Genomic DNA, 23,599 nt, shown 5'->3' with positions numbered 1-23,599 from the left:
GTGGTGCGGATGAAATTATTTACTTTTACTTCTAGGAACAATGACAATTATCCTTCCTGCTACATATCTCCATTCTTTTTAAGTTCGTTCTGGCAATGCTCATTGAGCATTCTCAACTGGTTAATTTTTCAGACTACAATTGAACTGCAGGCTGCGTTATTAACGTACACGCTTTCAGTGTGGGGAACCCAGGTTCGATTCCTGGTGAAAGCTCGCGTGATTTGGGTCCTACGTTAAACTGTACAAGTGCACTTCTCACTGTTGGAAAGGACGTTAAACTTCAAAACAACCAACGACGACATAGCAGTTAGTTACAAATGAACAGTAAGGAAACCGTTTCAAGAGAGCTTGTAGGGGAAGTTGTATTCTTGTCATAAATCAGACATAGTACTTGGCCCGTTTTTACAGCAAAACGGGTGCAGTGTAACGCAATAGACGCAAATATCTCCGTTGAACTTCTATTCAACACTACAACTGATAGAATAATTCTACAAAATTATCAATGTTTAACGGAAATAGTAATTTGTTCAAACAAGAAACAAGTACCGGTCGGTAGATCAGATTGGGCTGAAGAAAATGATGTGCGTAAGTGTAAAACCTCATGCGTAGTTTTTGAGAAAATGAAGAGAAATTAATTTCTTTGGCATCCTTGGAATTAACGTTGTACGAGAACCATGCCATATATTGAGGTGATACTGATACTGAAATACAGCATATTCTCTTCTCTGTAAGCTCTTCATTGACAATAGCAGGAGAGCACTGTAGTCTAATGGTTAGAACGTTGGATTTAGATTCGCGTGGTTTCAGCTTCGATTTCCTGCCGGTGCTTTCCAATTTTCTGCGTCCACCCAGCGTCGTGAGACAAAGCGGGGAGCAAATACGTGAATAAAAGACGTTACGGCAACTACATTTAAAAAAGTCCTGATACACCTGTTGGAGACAGCGGGACACAGCGCACTGATCACGTGTTAGTCGCTAGGTTCGAGGTAGTTAAGTCGGTCGTTAACAGATGGCGTACATTGTATTTCTGTGTCTGTGGCTCCAGTTTGGTCCAATCGGTTGTTAAAATTGCTCAAGTTCCCGGAAACAGTTATTAAAATGAGGGGAGAGTCGGATTCTTATCTGCAGGAGGACCAAACGGAAACGGGAAAGGTCCAATCCCAGATATCTGGGCAACGGTGCTAATTTCGCGTAAGGGAGGAAACCCTGCAGGGTATGGGCCGGTTCCAAACTCAAATGGTGACTTACACGTACCATTGGATCCGGGATGAGATGCACAGCATCTTGACGTGTGTGTGGTACCTCTACACACGGCGGTGGCCAGTTGAACGATAGAGGTAGGCAGGGCCGAGACACGAGCGCCCTCGGGCATTGCCTGGGGTTCCCGGATTGGGTTGGACTCTGCCGGGTTGTGGTCATACCGTGGGATTCGGTAGCATATGGGAACTAATCCCAGGGACCTGGGTAACGGTGACCATGTGCGGGGAGGTGAGCTTGCCTTATAACGCTCGGGCACCATGCCTGCAGAGTATGGTAGGGCCTGACTCGCTAGCAGGACCGCCTCCACCAGTAGGTCAACTGGTAGGCACTCAGGACTTCGGTCTGGCCGCGCAGTGGGCGTATCCCACTCCCTCAGAGAATGGGGGTTGCATCGCTTCGGCGAGTCAGAATTAGGGGACAAATTCTGACGTTGCACTACGTGCACGAGGATCAATAGCGTATATTGAGGAACTACGGGCCGGGTGCGACACATTTTAGCGGTACCCGTCCATAAAATAGACCGAACGGTCGCGGGCATGCTCCCCATGCATACAATTAAGCGTGGCATAGTAGTCCACTAGCTCCTAATGTTTCTTCATCTCTAGTTCCAGTACATACGAAAACAAAAGTAATTGTAGAGTCCCGGTTTTGGGAATTTATGTAGTAATCAAAATGTAATTTTAGAACTTAGTCCTAGTTAGTGATATTAGTAAATAATTGGAGTAAATAATAGTAATGATAAAATACATAGTATTAATAATCATAAGGTCTACTGGATATACTAATCACAAAACCGGTTGTTAAAACATTTAAATGACAAAATACGCAGTAGCTTTTTTTTTTTTTTTTTTTTGACAAATAATGTAATCACCGTAATAATGCCGCAATCGCGTTTTTTGTTAAAACATATTTTAGCATACCACGTGAACTATAGAGTACCTACAGAGAATGGTTAATATTAAAATGAAGAACGATTGATTGTCACTGTAACATTAATCAGTGTTACTTTAATGTGAACAGTATTTTTCACTTACACTTTATTATGATTTCACAATGAAAGTTGGACACTCTATTTGACCGAGTTTCCTTGTAATTTAGTTCTGACAGTGATACACCATATTTTAATAATAATAATGGTAATTTTAATAACAGTAGTAATGGTAACTCCTATTTTCGAAATGATAACAGTGGTAATGGCAATTTTAAAAGTGTAATAATGGTAATTTTGACAATAATAATCAATGTTATTTTAATATATACAGTGTTTCGTCTGTTGCGCTTTATAATACAATAATTTAACAAACATGCAATGACAACGTTTTTAACAATGATTCCTTATAATCTGACTTGATAATTACATCATATTTTAACAATCGTAGTAATTATAATGGTAATTTTAACAATGGTAACCATTGTTATTTTATGTATATAGTATAAATGTCTTACGCTTAATTATACTTTAACAATGTTAACAAATCTGATTTTTAGGAAAGTTACATCGTATTTTAACAATGGTAATTAGTTAAATTGTTGATTAAACGAGATAAAAACGTGAGAGGAGACAGTAGAACAGTAAGCAATACACAGACACAATGGTCTCTACCAGGAACTCTTATGTGATGGTGGTTCGAACCAAGGCCAATTAGCGCAGATCTGCAGATAGAGAGTCGTTTTACACAAGCGAGTCATTTTACAGAACTTATAATAGAAATAGATTGTGACATAAGAAACTTTGGGAACTTATGATTAATATCAAATTTATCTTTAAAGTGATATCGCAACTACTGCAGAATTCAAACAACTTTCAGACTTTTTTTTTTTTTAACAGTTTTACACGACAGTACTTTTATAAGTCAATGTAATTGTTATAGCGTGTTAACTTCTAAGTAATTAATAGAGTTTTCTTTCTCTTTTGTAGGTAAGCGTTCTGTCGGTTTGATGTCTGATGTGTTGGACTATATCTGGTATGTAAATCATTTTAAATATTCATATGAAGGAGACGAATATACACACAATGCTGTCTGTGAAAATCGCGTTTACACCAGGTGTACACTAGCTAGAGACTTGCAGGCTTACTGTGGTTCCCTCTTCTTGTTTCCATAAAGGACAATATCTTTACAAATTTTGTAATAAATTAATTATATTTATACCCCGCATACTAGGAATAGGCAACTCGGAATATAATTTATATGAGAGAGAGAGAGAGAGAGAATTTCAAGTTTAATGTTTTTATAAATATATTTGTAGCATTCTATATTTTTTTACACCTTAAGAGACCCTATTATGGCAAAATTAAAATACCACTAATTTTACAGTAATTATGTGATATTTTCAAATAGATAAAAGCTAATAGATAGATAAAAGTGGAACAGGAGTGAGCTAGACAATATTATTTTTACATGAGATAACGTTATCACAACTCATTTATCTGCTTTCGATTTCCAGTCATTTAGAAAATTGGCATTTATTTTCATGTTTTTAAATTGCTGCAAACGGAAAAGCTACTAGGTGACTCGTGATAACGGTACCTTATGGAAAATAATATTGTCTAGCGCGCTCTTGTTCCACATTTCGATTATCTTTTACCTATTTGAAGATATCATATACCGGTAATTACTGTAAAATTAGCGGTATTTTAGTTTCGCAGTGATTGCTTTGACTTTGGCAAAGTTATGTACCGGTACCGTATTACTTCTTCGAAGTCAGGCTTCCCAGCCAAGGACTGCTAGATGCAAAAAAAGAAAAAAAGTGCTAATTCTTTCAACCTTTCTTGACTCATGGTGCTTCTCAGAGTTTTTTTTAATTATTATTTTTCTTTATTTAAATTTTGGAAATGAACACCCCGAGCTGTACCGTGTTATGCAAAAGTGAACTAAGCGCCAAATTTTGAAAATCCACGTAAATGCGACGATTGTTTCCTGATAAGCATTAGAACGTTTTGCGCAACCGAAAAGAGAGGAAAACCAACACCTTTCCAGAAAAAGAAACATAATTTCACTTTTGATTACGGCTACATTAATGCTGGACATCAATCTTTAAACGTAATTTTCTTAAAAGTATGAAAGTGGCGCTTAGTTCGCTTTCGCAGGACACGGTACAGTTATGACAAGAATTGTCAGAAACAACATCAAAACTGTACAGACTTCTAGAAAACAGGATAGAAAGAAAGTGATTTTTCACTATAAAAAGAGAAGCTGGTTCATTTATTGCTCACGACACTACTAACCTTTACCCTATGATTGTATCCCTTCATTGAAACCGGTAGTGTTAGATTTATGTTTGGATATTGAATTCCCATGGGCAAAGATGGTAGAAGCAAGAGATTCTTTTCTTGTTTATTCATATAATTCGGAAGTCTCCCGTTGTTTTCACACCATGAAACGAAGCGAAACTAACTTTTATCAACACTATGAGCACTAATAGTGAATAGATGTATTGAATTGAATTCTTGACCTTTACGTTCCTGAGTTTTCCCCTTTAGTGTAAATAATGTTACCCTCGAGACGAGAAATTTCTCGTCCGGTCTCGAGGACGAAAAGAGAATTACTTTTTAAAAAAATTCGAGCCGAGCTGAGAAACTACGATTCTCGTCTCATTTTCAAGACGATAAATTTCAGGAGTTTCGTGAGCAAAACACTCCTTCACCCAAGTCTTAGATTTTCAATACTATTTTAATGTTCATGACTTTATAGTATTAAAAAAGAACTATAAATTGAGAAAGTGCATGTACGAACGCAATGAAGATTTAGACATGCGCAAGTCATTAAAAAAATATATTCCTATAATACAGGGTGGCCCAGAGCCAACTTACACATTTTTAAGTTGAATATTCTGCAGGCGCGATAGCTTTGAGTGGATTGTGGATGAGGAATTCGACGCTATTTCATAATAAACTGGCAGTTACCCTCAGAGGCGGCGATTAGGAAGTAGTTGTCCCCTCCCACTTTTTGAAATGACCCTTTAATATACAGGGTGAACCAAAAGTAGGTATACACCCTTGCATTGATCAAGTATAACATTCTAGTTTATGGATTTATTTGCTTCGACTGTTCCGGGCTTAAGTTAGCAGTAAAAAGACGTTAAAAACAAATAATAAACTAGATCTACCTGTTTGATAATAAGAATACAGTGAGCTGATCAGGAAGGGACTGTATACCTACTTTTGGGCCACCCTGTATATAGTTTCATTTGGGAATGTAAAATTTTTGTGTATTACTGGTCCATAGAAAAAAATGGTGCCATATAATATATCCCGTTGCGTGAGTACGCGTTGGTTATTTGTCTTTCCATAGAGTTAAGAAAGCTATAGGAATTGCGTTTTTATTGCAATTAATATTGCAATTGCGTATTTCTGTAAATGTCGTAGCATATACTTGTAGTATTTACTGTATTTTATTTTCTAACAGTAAGAGTAATAACATATGATTAATTGTATGTGTGGAATTAAAAATATAAGTTGTTTATTAATCCCCAGTTTCAATATAACTTCTACAAAACAAACCTCATTATTCGTTACTATGATTAATATTATCTTTTCTATTTATTTGGTTTGCAAATTTGTTATTAAATAATATAATCACACAATTTTCCAGACATAATTTTAAGATGTTCATAAGCAAGGAATCAAATCTCTTCTTACACTTTCGTTGTTTAAGAGTACAAAGGGCTAGTACCTACTTGCGTTACTCTTGTCACTTTACGTAATAAAATATGAAATACAATATACGGTATTTTAACTGAAAAAAGTCAGTATCCTATTAGTTATACAACCTTTCGTCAAAGTGTTAGAAAAAAAACAGGAAAATTAACATTGATATACAAATATTCAGATTATGTCTTGCCCCCCTACTTTTAATGTCCAATCGCCGCCACTGGTTACCATGGACATCGTTACAACGTTGAACAACGTGTTTTGTGTTCGTACTTACTGCAAGACGGAATTAGTTATTAAATGAGCATTGATTCTTCAGACAATTTTTCGTGGTTAACTGACATGACTCCAAAGGTCCATTGTAACTCTTACAGTGTTCTTATGAAATGGCGCTCTGTCCTCATCCAATGTCCCATCTGCAACTCCCTCTAAGCTATCGTGCCTCCGCAATATTCAATTTTGAAATGTTTCGATTCGCTCTGTGCCATCCTGTATATATCGTTTATATGTTCGTATATGTTGTTGTGACCCGAAACAATTCTGATCAGTTCTAAATTAAATTAAGTTAAAAAAACATGGCATATATTTTGTACAAAAATTTACAAAACGAAACGAGAAAACCTTATTTGTGGTCTCCTGGGCACCACTAAGTGTATAGGAGACGATGAGATATGAATTGTGGTAAGAGAGGGGAACGGTGAAAGAACACAATACGTTAACATCTATGTCCAGAGCTAGATTCGAACCCGCGATAGGAAAGTCTTGCGATCGCCAGCCTAACTATTCAACCCTGATAGCCGGCCATTAATGATTAATAGTGTGTGATTTTTGTTCTTTCATGCTTATACAATACTAAGGTTAAAAAGCACTGGACGTGTTCTATTAGTCATCGGACCGTACCACGATCTGGTCTTAAATTTGGTGCAGTTGGCGGGTACACATACAAAAAGCATTGTGCAAAATTGACCCTCGGTGGCTGAGCGCTCTACCACTCTCTAGTTTGTGGAGTCCTGGTTTGATCTCAACTCGGCCCAGGTGAGCTTTGTGGTGAACAAACACCGTGTGCATGGATTTTCTCGGGGTTGCCCCATTTCTTCCAATTGTCTTCATTCCACTATTTTGTTCATTATCACTATTAGTGTCTCTCTTAGCTTCGGAGTATAATCATGGGACGTTAAAATCAAGGGATGATCAACCTTCACAGAGTAAGCTGTTCCTCACCATTTAATCGCGCCTCTCAGAGAGCTGAATCACAAGACTACACCCTGGCATCCCGCCTAAGTCATAAATGGAGAATCAAGTTGTGTTCAGTACACGGAAGTGATAATGTGCATGTTGAATATTATAAACAAATTAATAATAATAAAATGGGAATTTGACAGTGGAGTATCTAGAAGGTAAAAACTAGGGGGCGGCCGGAACCCAGACTATGACGGCGTTTACATTTTACATGAATCCTGTAGCTGTCATAAAAAAAAAATCTTGAAACCCTATAATATTTCTCCATGCAAACGTAGTCTTGAAAGGATATACAACTCTTTCCTCCATTTTGCAAGGAGTTAAACCATGTGCAACTTTCTGGGCCATATTGCTAACTACCTGCTATTGCTCTCCCGCTGACACAAAAAGAAAACTAGTTTTGCCGTTTCCGAAGCAACGGATTCTTTTGGACGGGAAGGGGAAGCGCGCCAAAATACAAGTTTTCAATGAGGAGATTCACTATTTGTCCACTAGAGTGCAATGCTGCACATGTGGAGAAATCTTTCTTGCTTTCAGAAAGTTGTAATGTGTAAAGAGTAAATAAAAAGATCGGGTTGCAAGTTTTTTTTCTTTTATGACAGCTACAAGATTCATGTAAAATGGAAACCTACCTTATGATAGGTATATCAAAAGCTTACTATAAACTTGCAAAAATATATAAATAATAGCGTAAATTACTTTTGTCACTCAAAAAACTTGGTGTTCTGGGGGTTCTGGGCCTCCCGGCCCCGAGCTAGATCCGCCACTGAAATTTTACCTTTGCTTGTTCCTGTAATCAGTGCTTTTAGTTTTGTTTACGGATGTTGATGATGTTTTATTTTGTCAGCAGAGTCTCTCGTTTCCTCTCCTAAAACCAAACTAAATTATACAACAGGGAATTCCTCAACCTGTCTTTTAGGAAGATGCCGTTCAGAAGGATTAACGTCCCGCAGTCTGAAAGGAAGTGAAACTGACAAACCGTTACAGACAGATTGTGGGTAGATCACAGTGAATCGTTACTAGTATAACTTTCTTCTTCTGTCTTACCACCCTCGTTGCAGTTTTGTAACGAAAAGAAAGAAGAAGAAGAACCCAGTGTCTCATTCATTGAGCTGTCCTCTCAAATGGCTTTTGTGGCTTCCAAACCAGTTTCCGCTTTCAGCTTGTCCGCTCGTTCCTTACCCCGTACACCGCCACCTTCCCCTGTTCATCATTCTATGCAATTCTTCTTTTCGGGTTGAATGTGTCTCTTTCACTTTAGGAGGTTGTCCTCTTTCTGTGAACTGTAAACAACATTCTCGAATTCAGCTTAGCTTTAGCCTAGACCCCACAAAACCCACAGCAATAGCGCTGCAAATAGTCCAAAGGCAAAACGTCCGTAGACAGGAGAGGAAATTTTTCGCATCTTAAAAAAACAGGATCCTTGTTTGAATTACGAATGTTTTTTTTTTTTTTTTCAATGTTATTCCTAATCTATTACTTGTGCAATCTTGAAATTAAATGAACAGTGGCGTATCTAGTCCGGGGCCGGGGGAGGGTCTGGCTCCCCAGTTCATTGAGTGACGCCATTATTTATATATTTTTGAAAGTTTATAGTACAGTGATATCCCTATCATAGTCTGGGTTTTGACTGGCCCCCTCAGTTTTTACGTTCTAGAGCCGCCACTGGAAATGAAATTGCAGCTTTCCCTTACAGGATTCTGGTCTATACAGTGGTAAAAGTGCGGGGGAACGCGGAGGTCCCCGTCCCCCCACCTCGAAAAGTTTATACGGCGTTCCCCGAGTTCCTAAAAATTACAATGTGCAAAGATAGGCAAGGGGAACGGCGTGACGCTATGCCGCTACCTACCGTCCCCCCACCTGTTCAAATCCATTTTTACCCCTGGGTCTATAGGCTAAAGGAGACTGATAATGAATGAAAATAAATGATTATGAAAAATTAATGGTAGAATGAGAATATAACAGGAAACGGGAGAGCCCCGAGAAAACCCACAGACACGATGTTGTTCACCAGAAACTTAAATGGTCTGGGATCGAAGGTTAGCACCCTACTACTGAGTTATCATGCTCTCTTGTATATCCTTTTTTTTTTTTTTTTTTTTTTTTCAATAAGGTAAAATTATCGTAGAAACATTGAAAAGGTCGAGCATAGATGAACTGGTAATATTCTGTTTTTACAAACGGGGATTTGTATCACAGGACCAGCTATTATACTTTTCCTCGCAGTCCCACAAGGCAAATGCTGGAAATACTATTTATATTGGTCAGAAACTAAGTTCATTTACCACGTAAAAAAGCTCACAGATGAATGTGAAACTCCGGTTGGAGATTTTCATTTAACTTATTAACTGTCCTAGGAGTTGCATTGATTTCACGCTAATTTTAAGCCGGAACTTCATGAGCCAAATGTAGCTTATCTCTTATGTCTCTTCTCTACCTTCGAAGGTGCGTGGTATACAGGTGACTCCAGTAGCAAGCTGTAACATTTAAGCAATCTGATGCGTGGCCAGGCCGGTAGCCAGCCCAAAAATGTAGGGGGGGGGCGGTAGAAGTTAAGGGGGATCGATAATAGTTTTTCACCATATAATAGTTCATTGGCAAGCCTATCGTGAATATTTTAGGGGGCAGTAAAAATTTAGGAGGACCCGGCCCCCTAGACCTCCGTGGATACGGGCCTGTGCCTGGCCTCTTTCTTGGGCAAAACCCTGCAATTGGATAACTGACAGACATACAATAATTAAAAAAATAACATTTTTAGTAGTTGTTAAAGTACAAAGATCGTTTTGTTCTCGAAGTTCTGAAACACTGTGGCCCTCCTAGAAAATATTTATTTCTAATATAGAAATCAATTTGCTAATAAATAAATAAAATCTAGACCTCCGGCGGGAACTCATTTTTTTCGGATTCCACGTCTCATATAGCCTCGCTGCTGAACGCCACGTTAAACTCAAAATCTAGACATCGCATCTGCAACAAGAGCAAGCATCAGATTCTTAGAACGCCAAGTACTGAAGGAGTACTAGAATCGTGGAGAGAAAATATGTGGGCCTAATGGAAGTTCAGTTAGAGCACCGGAATAAGGTCGGTCGCACATTGAACAGAGGATAGGACAGCCGACCCAAGTACGCTGCTGTGAGCAAATGCATTTCTCCACAGATTGTGTGACTGAGACATACAGTCAATTCGCTCAGGCCTCTCTCTCCGAATTCTCTCGTGTCTCGGTGTTCTGTCTCTGGTCAATAAGCGGCCTGGCTAGCTCAGCTGCCCAGTCAAAAATAATATCGTATCTCTTTGATATTCATGTTGAGATGTGTTTTCTTATAAGTATTATTTTGCCAGTAATACCAGGTCACTTACTGCAGATTTGGAAGATTCCATACACTAAGCAGATTAACAAAAAATAAAATCTGTAATGTATGCCGTAAGTAGGGTTGTGCGACGTTTTATAGCAATCGATTGATCGATACTTTTGATGTTTCCATATATCGGTCAAGTTTTAATATTCGATTGATTTCGCTGTTTAATACCTATGTCTGAATATCGCCCAGGCCTGATTGTAATTAGGAAAATTTAATTCTTACGAATTACTGTAAATCAGACACTTATTAGATTAACTGTCACCAGACCCATAATGGATTTCATTACTTTATTTCATGAAACTTTCGTGCCCATATGCATTTCATCGATCATTCTTGTTAGCGTTCCCGGGTTCGATTCCCGGTGGGGTCACTCGGTCGACAAAGTGTAACATGCTTTTTCAGGCCAGCAACCCTGAATAAGGTTTTCCTGGGTTTTCCTCATTCACACCACGCAAATGCCGGGATGGTACTTAACTTATAGGTCCCAGGCCGCTTCCTTCCTTCCTCACTCCTTTCTTCCTTCCCTTTCCCCGGATAGTGAGCTCGCCGAGGGACGTCATCCCTCAAAACGTGACGGGCTAAATGCCCTTAGATGCCGAAAGCCCAGAAATCTAAATCCCAAATCCTAAATCTTTTTAGCGTGAACGAGGGTAGTGCTGAGATCAAAAACAATATCGGTTGCAAACGGTATACACCTAACCTGCGTACTTCCTACGAAAATATCTTTTTGTTATCTTTCTAGAACCTTCTTTTAGAACAGTCATTTCCGGCTGAATGAGGTCGCAGATTGCTGCTCCACTTCACAATAATCCCACAGAGAGGACAAGGAGCATTCAAGAAGCTTGACGTTCGTAAAATACAATGGTTGCAAGAATACAAGAATGTCTATACGTTTACAGGATACTACTCATGAAACCATGAATACATGTATACAGTGTTGCTCACGACACGAGATATATTTTAATTTTTGTCTCGTTTTTGAGTCAAAACGAAAAATTTTACGAATCTCATGGACAACACTAGTACACTCGAGTCTTAGATCTCAGAGGTAGGCAATGGCGATCACCTAAGAAAAATGGGTTATTACGTAATTTCATTTGCAAAATATATTGAAACAAATTTGTAAATACGTACTCCAATCCTTCTACAATAAGTGTGTAAAATAAAAAGAGGATTCTTTCAGTTCGGGAATACGATGGAAAAAACTCAAATTGCTACTTTGGTCGCCATTCCCATCACATGTTGGTAATGGCGATCACAGTACAAGCTTAATAAACACACATAGTTTCCTAGGCAGTTCAAGTTTTTTTTTTTTTTTTTCTACACTGCGCCTTCGAAAGACTGAGAAACGTCAACTGAATGTTTTATTGACGTTTTTTCAAAGACACGTCACAGATATATCCATGTAGTGAGTCCACAACAGTACAGTTAGCATGCACCCACGATCCACAAAGGTTACACCGATACCGAAGTTTCAGTGTTTGACTCAAGTAGGCGTATTACCTATCTTATGTCTAGCCGCTTTTATAATTGTTGGCTGGAGAAGTATTCCAAATGTTTGTTATGAATGGCGATCACCATGCATGAGATACCGTTATCTCGAGTCAAATAGTAGCTTTCCGTTTGCAGCCATTTAGAAACGCAAAAATAAGTACCGTTTTTCTAAATGGCTGGAAATCGAAAGCAGATAAGTGAGTCGTGATAACGGTATCTCATGGAAAATAATATTGTCTACCGAACTCTTATTCCACTTTTCGATTATCTTTTATTTATTTGAAGATATCACATAATTACTGCAAAATTAGCGATATTTTAATTTCGTTGTGGTGGGGCCTCTTAACTTCCTTTCAACAAGAGCTCCCTCGTGGATATAGAATTAGCGTACCCGTCTTTAGCACGGGAGACCTTGGTTCGATTCGCAATGGGAGCGGATGTTGTTCGGATCCCATGTTAAGCTGTAGGTCCCGTTTCCTATATCCTTGATGCTGAAAGGGACACTAAACTAAAACTCCCTTCAACAACTTATTAAGAAAATCAAGTATTAAGAGATATGAATACAAAAGCCGCTTGTGTCCTGAAACGGTATGAACTTACTTACCCCTTGATGAAATTGTGTATATGCCACAGGGAAGGCAGGGGGACAATTGTATCCTTCTCTGAGCTTGAGAGACCTATACGTTTTAATAAATTTTGCATACTCCTAGTATACGTGTACTACTAAAATACTCTGATGTCGTTGGATATTTTCTACCCCTTCTTCCCGAATTGACGCTATTGATATGCCATTGCTAGAACAAAACCACTCTTTTGCTTTATAGAGTTGCGGAGGCTTAGTGGTAGAGCGGTCACCTCCGGTACATAGAGTCCTTGGTTCGATCCGAACTCGCACGAAGTGAGTTTTGTGGTGGACAACGTGAGTTTTCTCGGGGTTCTCCCGTTTCCTCCCACTTTCTTTATTCCATCATTTCCTTCATTTCTGATCATCACCGTTTCCTTTAGCCTAACCGACATAATCGTGGGACGTAAAACTCAAATATTTCATTTCTTTTGCTTCATATTTTCACATTCTGCTTCTTTTCTTAAAAAAAAAAAAAAATACTATTGTCAAACAGGGCTGCCCGTAGAAGTATATGCCTAATCTATAGTCAGCGATGTATAGGCTTACCAACGTATTAGAAGATTTGCTGGGCAGGATGAACGTACGGAAACCGACCCTGAGGAATGAGGACGAGAGCCCCCGAACTTTGTTTGGGTCCCCAGAATCTGGATATCTGTACTTGGATCTTTGCTTGGATATCTGACAACAAAGCACCCAAACCCACCCTTCCCCTGAAAAATTTCACAGAAATTAGCGCTACTGGGTGAACTCAACCTGTATTGAGAACGAAAAAAATATCTCATTCTTTCAAAGAGTTTGCAAAAATGTAAATGGGCTTTTAGGAGGTTATACCTTCTGTTTAGCCAGAAATGCGTATTAAGCAAGTTTATTACAATCATTACGCACCCGGGGGCCGCGGTGGCTCAGTGGTAGAGCGTTCATCTCTGGTGCTTGGGGTCCCGGGTTCGATCCCAGCCCCCGCCAAGTGAACTTTGTGGTGGACAAACACCGTGTGCGTGGGTTTTCTCGGGGTTCTCCTGTTTCCTCTCACTTTCTTCATTCTACCCATTTCATTCATTACTCATTATCACCGTCTCCTTTAGCCTAACCGGCATAACCGTGGGGCTAAAACTCAAAAATTTTATTTTCATTTTCATTACGCATCCGACCCAACAACCTCCATATAGAGGTGACTTAATTTGACGTTTGTTTTATCATTAATGCATGAATTATAATAAGATGTTGATTAGTTCTTCTAATGAATAAATAAACACCAAGACACTTTTTTTTCTAATGCATCCATAAATAGTCTCAAGATACAAACTGCAAAATTATTCTGTATAACGACAATAATTACCATACAACATCCTATCTTGCTACGCGCCTTTTCCTCTATACGCTTGTGACCTCTGTCGGCATTTCGTCGAATTACTACGAGTTTAGTGATTCTCCCTGAGTTGGATTTTTGCTGTACGTTTTCGTACTTTATTGATTAGGCTTTGCTCTTCAGCTTTTACGGTTCAAGAAAGGGGTGGTAGTGAACTTCAATAGAAGCAACATGGATACTTTATACTGGAGGTAAGGAAGTAATTAATATTTCCATCATTAGAGCGCTCTGATTATTATCACACTGTTACCGTCCTGTTTGCAAGTGAGCTTCGTGAAATATTTTGCGATATGACAAACGTGTGTAGTGGATGTTGAGGAGTGTCGCTGTGTACGCGGGTAGTAAGGTTGACGTATCATCGAAGAGGGGGTTGTTTTTCAACCGGTACACACGTTGTCGTAACGTCATGTGAGAGATTATGTAATTGATACTTTCGTTGTAGAAGATTTTTAAAGAGTTTCTGCTTGAAGACTTGTGTTTTGGCCCATAAATTACTATAGATGAAGAGTTTGCGGGCCTCAACGAATTAAACTACCCTCCTGACATCTATATTACGTCACCAGAAACAACTGCTACTGCTATTTTTTCCCCTTTCTTTTCAAGCCCTGTAATCATTAAAATCGGAGACCCCCTTTTCTGGTTTTATTAATAGGTTTTGATATGAACACGGGTTGTTTTAATTGATTAAATAGCCGTCTAGATGGCAGTTAAGATTAAATAGTACCAGCACATGCAATTTAGGAAGGATCTCATTTGCAATTAAGCAGAACGGTTTTTCCTTTTAATGCATAATATTTTCTAAATGAACCTTTGTGGTTTTTAAAAAAAGAACTAGTATACGTGCTGGAGGACTCTTTCAATTTCGGTTTTTATAATCACAGTAGAAAGAGTAAGGACGGGTCAAGGTAAATCATGAAAAAATGTTTTGCATATATTCAAATTAGTCTTATACATAAAATTGTGCTCATTTCATAAAGGGAAGGGGTTCAAAATACATGTGTTGTGTAGATATCTTAATGTGGAAATGTTTATTTTTTCATATCTCATTGAAAGAGAACTTCAACCCTTCGCGTACGCCCCTGTAAACAATCCTGTTTCGTATTTTGTTTTTCTTGCAAGTGCTTGATAGAAAGGTTCATTTTATTTGTCACAAATACAAAGAAATAATAATAATAATAATAATAGCTTATAACCTCATATAAACGTTATTTTTAAACTATAGTTGTTAAATACTCAAGGCATACTTTCCCTGTATTAAACTCTTATCCTGCAAGCTATACTACACAGTGCATCTACTACTGTTATCTATACGTATTTGGAATCACAAAACGAAACGCAGAATGTGGATATAGGAAGTAAATGCAAAGGATTAGTCGTATGTACCATTTTCAAGGGTGCTAATTTCAATAATAATAATAATAATAATAATAATAATAATAATAATAATAATAATAATCTCTAAAATGTGTTTTATACAGAGCGTGCGATAAGACTTTTTCTTGTATAGATTAGCTACAGTGTGATAAGTACGGCAATATTTAACGTTTGTACCGCCCAGGTCATAAAGAAATGCTACTCCTCAATATCAATAAATGCCGATGTAAAGAATGTAAGACACTAAGGCAGCGTTTCCCAACCGGTGTGCCGCGGCACACTGGTGTGCCGCGAGTGGGCCGCTGGTGTGCCGCGAGGAAATTGAAACAAAATTATTAATTCTATATCAATCAAATTGCAAGACATAGGGAAAAATGTATATTAGTATTTCACATTACAATGAACCTCTACTATGGATCTACAATTTTAAGTTTCATACTGACTTACTTTTCTGTACATTTTCAATGTTCAAAATGTGTATGTTATCATTGTTATGACCATTATTGCTTCTTTATTGTTACAGACAATTTCGTAACTTAAAATTTTAAAATATCATTCAATTCTTTTGACAAAGCAAACGTGCATACAAATTACCTACATTTGTGTTTTAAAAGTAAAAGAGATTTATTTGTTTGTTCATTATTTACTGATCTTCCTTCTTCGTGAAAGGTTGGATACAGTTTTCGAAAAAGGAATTGTATTTTTAGAAACCTGAGTCCTATATTTCATTGCAATTGTTGTCAAGTTTTAAATTAGAATGGTAAATATGCATAATAATCACGGGGGAAAACCAGTGATCGAGCTTTCTTCTCTGTGAGATCAGTAATCACAGAGAAAAAAATACCACTGTATTTTATATTTACAAATAATAATAATAATAATAATAATAATAATAATAATAATAATAATAATAATAATAATATCTATGAGTGTGCCGCAAGAATTCAAGTTACACCTGTAGTGTGCCGCAAGTTGAAAAAGGTTGGGAAACGCTGCACTAAGGTGAATAAATCAATATTTAAGTGAAAGAGGAAAAATAAAATTTAGCTATAAACTCATAACAACTAAACAACTTGAGCTAATAAAATTATGGCTAACTTGATTCTCACCAATATGAGGCTACTGATGGAGAGAAGTATAACAAAAATAGCCTAGAAGCTTTGCCGCCCCTATGCGTACATGCGGCCCTGGTCAAATCACTTAACAACTGTTAAATTGTAGCCCAGGCCAAGGTTGCCGATTTCTCTAACTTTTGGATAGGGGGGATTCAGATGTGTATTTTGTTGCAGACAAGGGTCTAAGAAGGCATATATGAGGATTTTAAGACAAATTGATTGCTAGTTATGCCAAATATTGTATATTCAAAAAATATATGTAACAGTAAAAAAATATAAATACATATTCATATTCATAAAAATACATGGGAGGCCTACATGAACATTGGGAGGGCCCGGTACCCCCGGCTCCCAGGATCGGCGCCCTTGTCCCCAGGCAGTTATTTATTATCTTATGCCACTTTATTTTACGTTGCGTTTCTGTTTCACGGAATACATGCATTATCAACATGATGTGTGGAAAATATTCAATCGGAATGTCCGAAAAAAATATTACTTGTATTCTACAAAGTTAGTTTCAAGACAAAGATATTTTTTCTGTTTGAAGGTTTTCTTGTTTTCATATACTTCTTATATAATTGTCCTCTGTCGATTTTCAATATTAAAAAAAAAAAAAAAAAAAAACACTTGTATAGTTGGTGAATTACGAGTAATATTACGAAGAAATACAAGTTATAGCAAATGTTTATTCATTAAGCAAAGACATAAAATGTCAGTTGTTAGGGAAATATGGATTTTTATTTTAACGTCCCGTTCAGCAGCGAGGCTACTGAGACGTGGACCTACTGATTAATGTGGATTCCGAACCACATGAGCTCTCGCCGGGAATCAAACCCGGGCCTCCCACGCCAAAGGTTCATGGAAATTTTATTTGTATACTGAGATCTAACTAACTAACTAACTCTATGGCCTATGGAACCCGAAGGCTCAATGCCGCGTTCACAAAAGCTCTCCACTGACTTCTATCCTTAGCCAACTGGATCCAGTTTCTACTTTGTATTCCTATTTCTGCGAGATCCATGTTAATATTGTCCTTCCATCTGCGCCTAGGTCTTCCTAATGGTCGTTTTCTGGTTGGTCTTCCAGTCAAGACTTTGAAAGCGTTCCTACTTTCTTCCATCCTGGTTACATGACCTGCTCACCCAAGCCTCCTAGACTTGATGACCCTAACAATGTTACTGTAAATATACTGAGATTAACATTTAAAATAAAATCAGTAAGACAATGGTTAACGTGAATTCTACGTTACATGGAAATGAACCTGTAAGTAGGGCGAAAAACTTCATATTTCCCGTTAACTCACATAGTAGAGCTTAGTAATGATTTCAGGGAATGATCTCCCATCCCCTGAGCTACGAAATGCCACCGAGTGCCATGTTTCCTATTTTCAACGTGGATTTCCAGTACTTTCGTAGTACCACTTTCCACCCCCTAGTGTATTTTCAAATTCCAATAAGAAATTTAAAAAAAAATAGTTTTGCAGGTTAGAAATATACATATTATTTTGTTTTCGTGTTATCATCATTGTTCATACACCATGTTTTAAGATCATTTTAATCATCATCATCATCATAGGTATTCTGCCATTATTGCCAGGTCACATGCCGCAACTTAAATGCTTCCGTGCTCCACGGTCTATCCCTAACCTCTACATTTTCACGTACGATTTTTCTGTCTTGAAATCTCCTTCAATTGTAGTCTCCTTCGTCCCCTTCCTCTCTTTTCTCCCACCATACCCTCTAGCACGTCCCTCATCATACAGTTCCTTCTTATCCAATGTCCCAACCAGTTTCTCTTCCTCTTCTTAATAATATTTAAAAATGTTCTTTTCTCCCGCACCATTTGTAACACCACCATCTCATTCGTTTTCCGCTCGACCCAGCTAATTCTCTCCATTTTTCTCCACACATCATTTTAATGGTATTTCCAAAACAAATAATACAATATTGAGTGCAAATAATACAATAATATATATTTCACTTCATCAACTGTTGTTGGAGTTGACTCCCACGCCAGTAAAAATAAGCAAATTCTCTCCATGGCTTTCCCTTCCCGTAGCATTTCCCTATTCTTAATTCTGTGTCATTTCCCCAAGAGGAATGCCGTCGTGGCTTTTCGTCCACAATAGCTGGATCTTGGTGTAGAGAATGTAGTGAATGATAAGTATATGAAATCGATAAACATTTTAATGGATAATACATAAAATATTACTGCATCTCTATCCTTTGGGATGAAAGAGGGTTCCAAATTTAATCATATACATTTATTATTATTTTCCTTAGCTGATCCTAGTGAAGCGAGTTGAACGAAGCTAATGTATGATACCAGCAGTGATGTATTGGTAGATCTTATGGTAGGTATAAGCTCAACCATTTAAATAAAATAGCGTGTTACCCTTATGGCTCCCAATAATCCCTGATTTAAAGTGATTAAACGCTGGACCAGGGGTGTACCCATGGTCGAGATCCACCGGATCTGGAGTGGAATCCCCCCAAAAAAGCTTCTTACCATTTGTACTTTCTCAATAAAACTCTACTTGTTAAACAGGGAAATGATTGATGTAGCATGAAAATTTAATCTTACACTTCTTCTGTACTCTTTCTCTTGTTAAAAACAATCTAGTTCTATCATTTCTTTTCTGAAAATATAGGTGGAAGTATTTTACAATTACTTATCGTCTTTTCGGGTACAGAATAATACTCGTTCAATACTAATAAACGTAGTGGCTTGTCAGTGGCGTATTTAGGGGGGGCTTCCGGGCTCAAGCCCCCCCTCCGAAATCTCACTATAGTAAAGTATATGAAATATCTTACAGAATTTTCACATTTTCAGGCAAAGCCGCCCCCGAAAGTTAGCAAAGCCCCTCCCGAAACAAATTCCGTAAATACGCCACTGTGGATTGTAGTATTGGTCCTCCGCCCCAAAGCCTGCACCTCTCTCAACAAAAAATTCTGGGTGCGTGTCTACAACTGTAAATATGTTTTATCGTTGAACTATGTAATAACGACATATACCAACTCTCCGTTGCATTCCTGAATACAATTAAAGTTCATAATAGTATCACTACTATTACACATATCAGCAGTGAAAACGTAAACTTCCCATTCACCCTGTATTAACTTATTCAAGATAAACTTTCAATATTGATGGTTTTGTACAACCATTTCTTTTAAATGCTATCGTTTCTATTCTCTTCATTACGGACGCTCACACAAATATAAAATGCCAAGATCCTTTGCTTGTAAATGTACTAATAAGCCTATGAATAGGTGTGTGTTAATTAAGTGACTCGTATCTTTCAACAAACATGTATACAAGTATGCATATTCGATCGACCGGCCTTAAAAAAAACTTGTTCCGTAAAAATAACTGTAAACGAGGCTTATATTACTTTCCACTTGTATAAATATTAATTTACTATTATGATTCGGTAATATGTACAGTCTTGATAAATAAAAATAAGTTCGGTAATCCTTTTCCGTTTCTCATTCGTAAGTAAATAGGGTTGCGTACAAAAACGAACAACATACTACGATGTTTTTAATACCGCAAGCCTACATATCAATAACCATCATGCATCGAATAATAATCTTTAAAATGCACAATGTTTGAATGTTTGCTTATAAAATACTATTGTTTTAAGTTTAATTTTTGCTATAGGTACAGAGTACATGGATCAAAAAGAGAATATATGCACTAATATGCGTTTTCGAGAAGCGTCTAAATATATCCTTTATATCGAATTATTTAAATCTAAACATTCAGGGCATACTTAGGGATTTGAGCTGAGTTGATGATTTTGTGTTTAACGTCCCGCTCAGCATGGAGGCTATATATGACATGGACCTACTGATTAACATGGAATTCGAACCACATGAGCTCCCGTTGGGAATCGAACCCGAGTCTCCCACGCTTAGGGATTTGTTACAGATTTTGTTCTGAATAAATTAATAAATTTCGCAGTATACAAAGTACTTTTTATACAATTAATATTCCTGTATGTAAGAAAAAGTCACAAAACTATAGTTAGCACCAGAACAAAACCATTTCTTTTTCTTTAATAGTAAAGGAAAAAGCAAGTCACTCTTCTTTGTGCCTCTTAGTCAGGGGGTAAAAGTGAGACGGAATGTAGGAGGACTTCGTTCCCCCACTTCTAAATAATATCTATGGCTCTCCCGCTTCTTAAAAAAATACAATGGGCAAAGATAGGCACGGGAGACGGCGTGACGTCATCCGTCCCCCTACGTTTTCAGATCCACTTTTACCACTGCTCCTAGTGACTATGTTAGGTGGCCAACCCTTTGTAACGGTAGAAAAATTTGATTCACTGGTAGTCTGCACGTGGCCCTAATAGACTTTACACAGTTTTACTGCTGATAAGAAAAGTTGGTTTAGTTTGTAATTCCACTATATATTCTATTCTTTTTCAACTTTCTATCATAACTAACAAAAGCTACCCAAAGTTGCTGCCAGATGTTATCTTTCGTAGTTTTATGCATTTTTTTCCTGTAATTTTCATACGTATAATAATATTACTTTTAAATATAATTCAGACGTAGTAAAGAAATGGTTAGGAAGCTATACATCTTTTAACTTTTCCTCTTCACTAAATGTTGTTGAATACTACTCGTAAATGTATACAGTACCCAGGGCCGTGACGTTCGGGCGGGCGAGCGGGGCGATGGCCCCGGGCGCCGAAGTAAGGGGGCGAAAAAATCGGGAGAAAAAGGGGCAAAAGAAAGGAAAAAATACTTGGGATATATGTATGGTCTCGCCCCGGGCGCTGATTTTCCACGGCACGGCACTGACAGTACCCAAACATTTGCTGCTATGGAACTGATAAATACATGGACGTGGTAACACAACACACGAAAAAAGTACTTTTAAAAAAGTGTTGGAGGAAAATGACGTAAGAAAGGAGCCTGATAAATGAAATCTTTTAGTTTATGATTATGGCCGTTAGGCTAACGAAAATAGATGATTAAAGTAAGTGAATGATAATGAAAGAGTTGGTGAAATGCTATTGTGGGAGGAAACTGGAGTACCCCAAGGAAACTCACGGATACGATGTTATCCACAAACACTCTTGAGCGAGAATCGAACCAAGGACTCCACGCATCGGAGGTAAGCGCTCTACCACAGAGCCATCGTGGCCCCCAGGAGCTTGCTAATATAACCTTTATAAAAACACTGAAAAATTGTAATTTTCAACATTCCACAATGTTAAAATACGAAAATCTGAGGAAGTCGAGATATTATTATCTACGAAAAGAACTAGATATATTGCATTTTGCAACCAGAACAAACTTTACAGGATAGACCAGTATAAAGATTTAAGGTTACACGGTAACTTTTGGATCGTGCAGAGAGATAAAAAATATTTACGCAAGACTTTTCCATGTTAACTTCAAAACGACAGGTTTAAAATTAATTTAAGAAAAAGTAATTATATTTAACAAGGATGCTTGAACTACTGCTCAAATTAATCCAAAATTATCATAAAATATTAGTTGAACGTGCGCTCTCTACATCATTCACACATGAGCATGAATCTCCCTATCATTCCTTACAACATCTGTACATGTCCTTTTCCAGACACAAGTGAAGGATGACTTGATAAAAATCGGCAAGGGGTACTATAAAGGGGAATTTTTTTCGATTATTTTTTCAATATCTCGCACAATTTACAAGATTTGAGCGTACTTCCAGTTGAATATTCTAATTCATGTATGATCAGTATTTTCTTTCTTCTTGTATGCAGTATGTAATAAGCAAATACATTACACACACAATTAATTATAATGTCAGTGATATATGGTGTTCATTGGCCTAAACACTCCAAAAAGAAAGATTCATCTTAGACTGGAGAAATGGTTATCCTTCGTTTTTCATGATCATTTCTCCATGAAAAAACTCCGGAGAGATATACTAACCCCGTATACAAACGTGTGATGCTGGAATGTATAACTCGCAGGATATGATCCTTTTTAAATTTCAATATTCCCTGTGTATCCTTAAAAATGTACAAGTGTGTACAAAAGTATACTCCTAAAAAAAAGCAATAATGACTATTAAAAAAATATTCAATTACAACTGAACAATCTTCCCAAAATTTGCAATCCATCAGTGAAAACGACATCTTTCTAGAGTTGGTGGTTTCCGAGATATCGTTGTCAAAAGAATTCGCCACAAACATATAAACGTCCACTAACATATAAACTTTTCTTGACCACAAACATAGAAACGTAGCATTTTGATATATAGATTGCTTCTTGTTCAATACACGAAAAGGTACTCTCTTATTTGCTTTCATAGCAAAATAATTTATGGAAATAAAGCTTGCTTGTGTGAGACTCGAGTTCGAATCCCGACGTTAACTCATTAATTCGGATTCTGTTTTAGACTGTAAGTCTTCTTTTATAGCCTTGGTGCTGAACGGTATACGTTAAACTCCGAAATAACTAATTAATTTGTAGACATCAAAAAGGCATGTCATTCTCTTATGTACTTTGTCTATACAATGCCATTTATTCCTTGCTACTTGAAAGAACTGTAAACTTAAGCATTGTTCTTATTTAAAGTGTAAAATAATGAAGCAATTTCACGAAAGACTGATCAGTAAGATAAATTTTCACTTGCACGGGCTTTCTTTGTTGATCTGAGTGCACTGTGTGTATGTGTGTGTGTTTGTGTATGTCTATCTATCTAATCACTTGTCGTGCTTGTGTCTGTTAGCGCCAACAAGCAATTTAGCCGAGCGTTCCTGCAACAGTTTGCCTGCTTCCTCCTACTCCACACAGCGTGCTAATCTATTAAAGTAGGTGGCAGCCACCTTTGATCCTGCTGATGGGGAAGGTGTGACTGCGAAGGCGTTCCCTCCATTTAACTCATTCAGTCGTTACATCTCCTCCCCTTTCCTTACCAACCGACGATTACAAACTCAAAAAGAGTAGAGTCTGTTCAATTCCTGCCTCATTTCATTAACATACGATGTGCATGTCTTTTGTCATTCATTTTTCTTAGTTTATACAGGGTGTCGTTATTTATCCAAAGCAGAAAATACTGTTGATGCTAAATTTAGGAACACGGACGCTGAGGGACACAGTGGACAGAAGC

At 37.6% G+C, this 23,599-nt stretch overlaps 1 protein-coding gene across 6 annotated transcripts in view; it reads left to right on the top strand.

The window, feature by feature from the left end:
• LOC145668871 (coiled-coil domain-containing protein AGAP005037-like) overlaps positions 1-23,599 on the top strand; it is a 1,021,830-nt gene that overhangs the window by 353,238 nt on the left and 644,993 nt on the right. For 2 of the 6 annotated variants that reach the window (XM_081737126.1, XM_081737123.1), the window contains exon 1: positions 14,046-14,185. The exons of the other annotated variants lie outside the window; for them this stretch is intronic. The gene's annotated coding sequence lies outside the window, so the exon portion shown is untranslated. Of the gene's footprint in view, positions 1-14,045; positions 14,186-23,599 lie in introns of those variants that run through there. 6 annotated transcript variants of the gene reach the window in all.

Source organism: Thermobia domestica, chromosome 13 (assembly GCF_964235325.1).
Source record: "Thermobia domestica chromosome 13, izTheDome1.hap1.1, whole genome shotgun sequence".
NCBI classification, from domain to species: domain Eukaryota; kingdom Metazoa; phylum Arthropoda; class Insecta; order Zygentoma; family Lepismatidae; genus Thermobia; species Thermobia domestica.
This window is presented reverse-complemented; position numbering and strand designations above follow the sequence as displayed.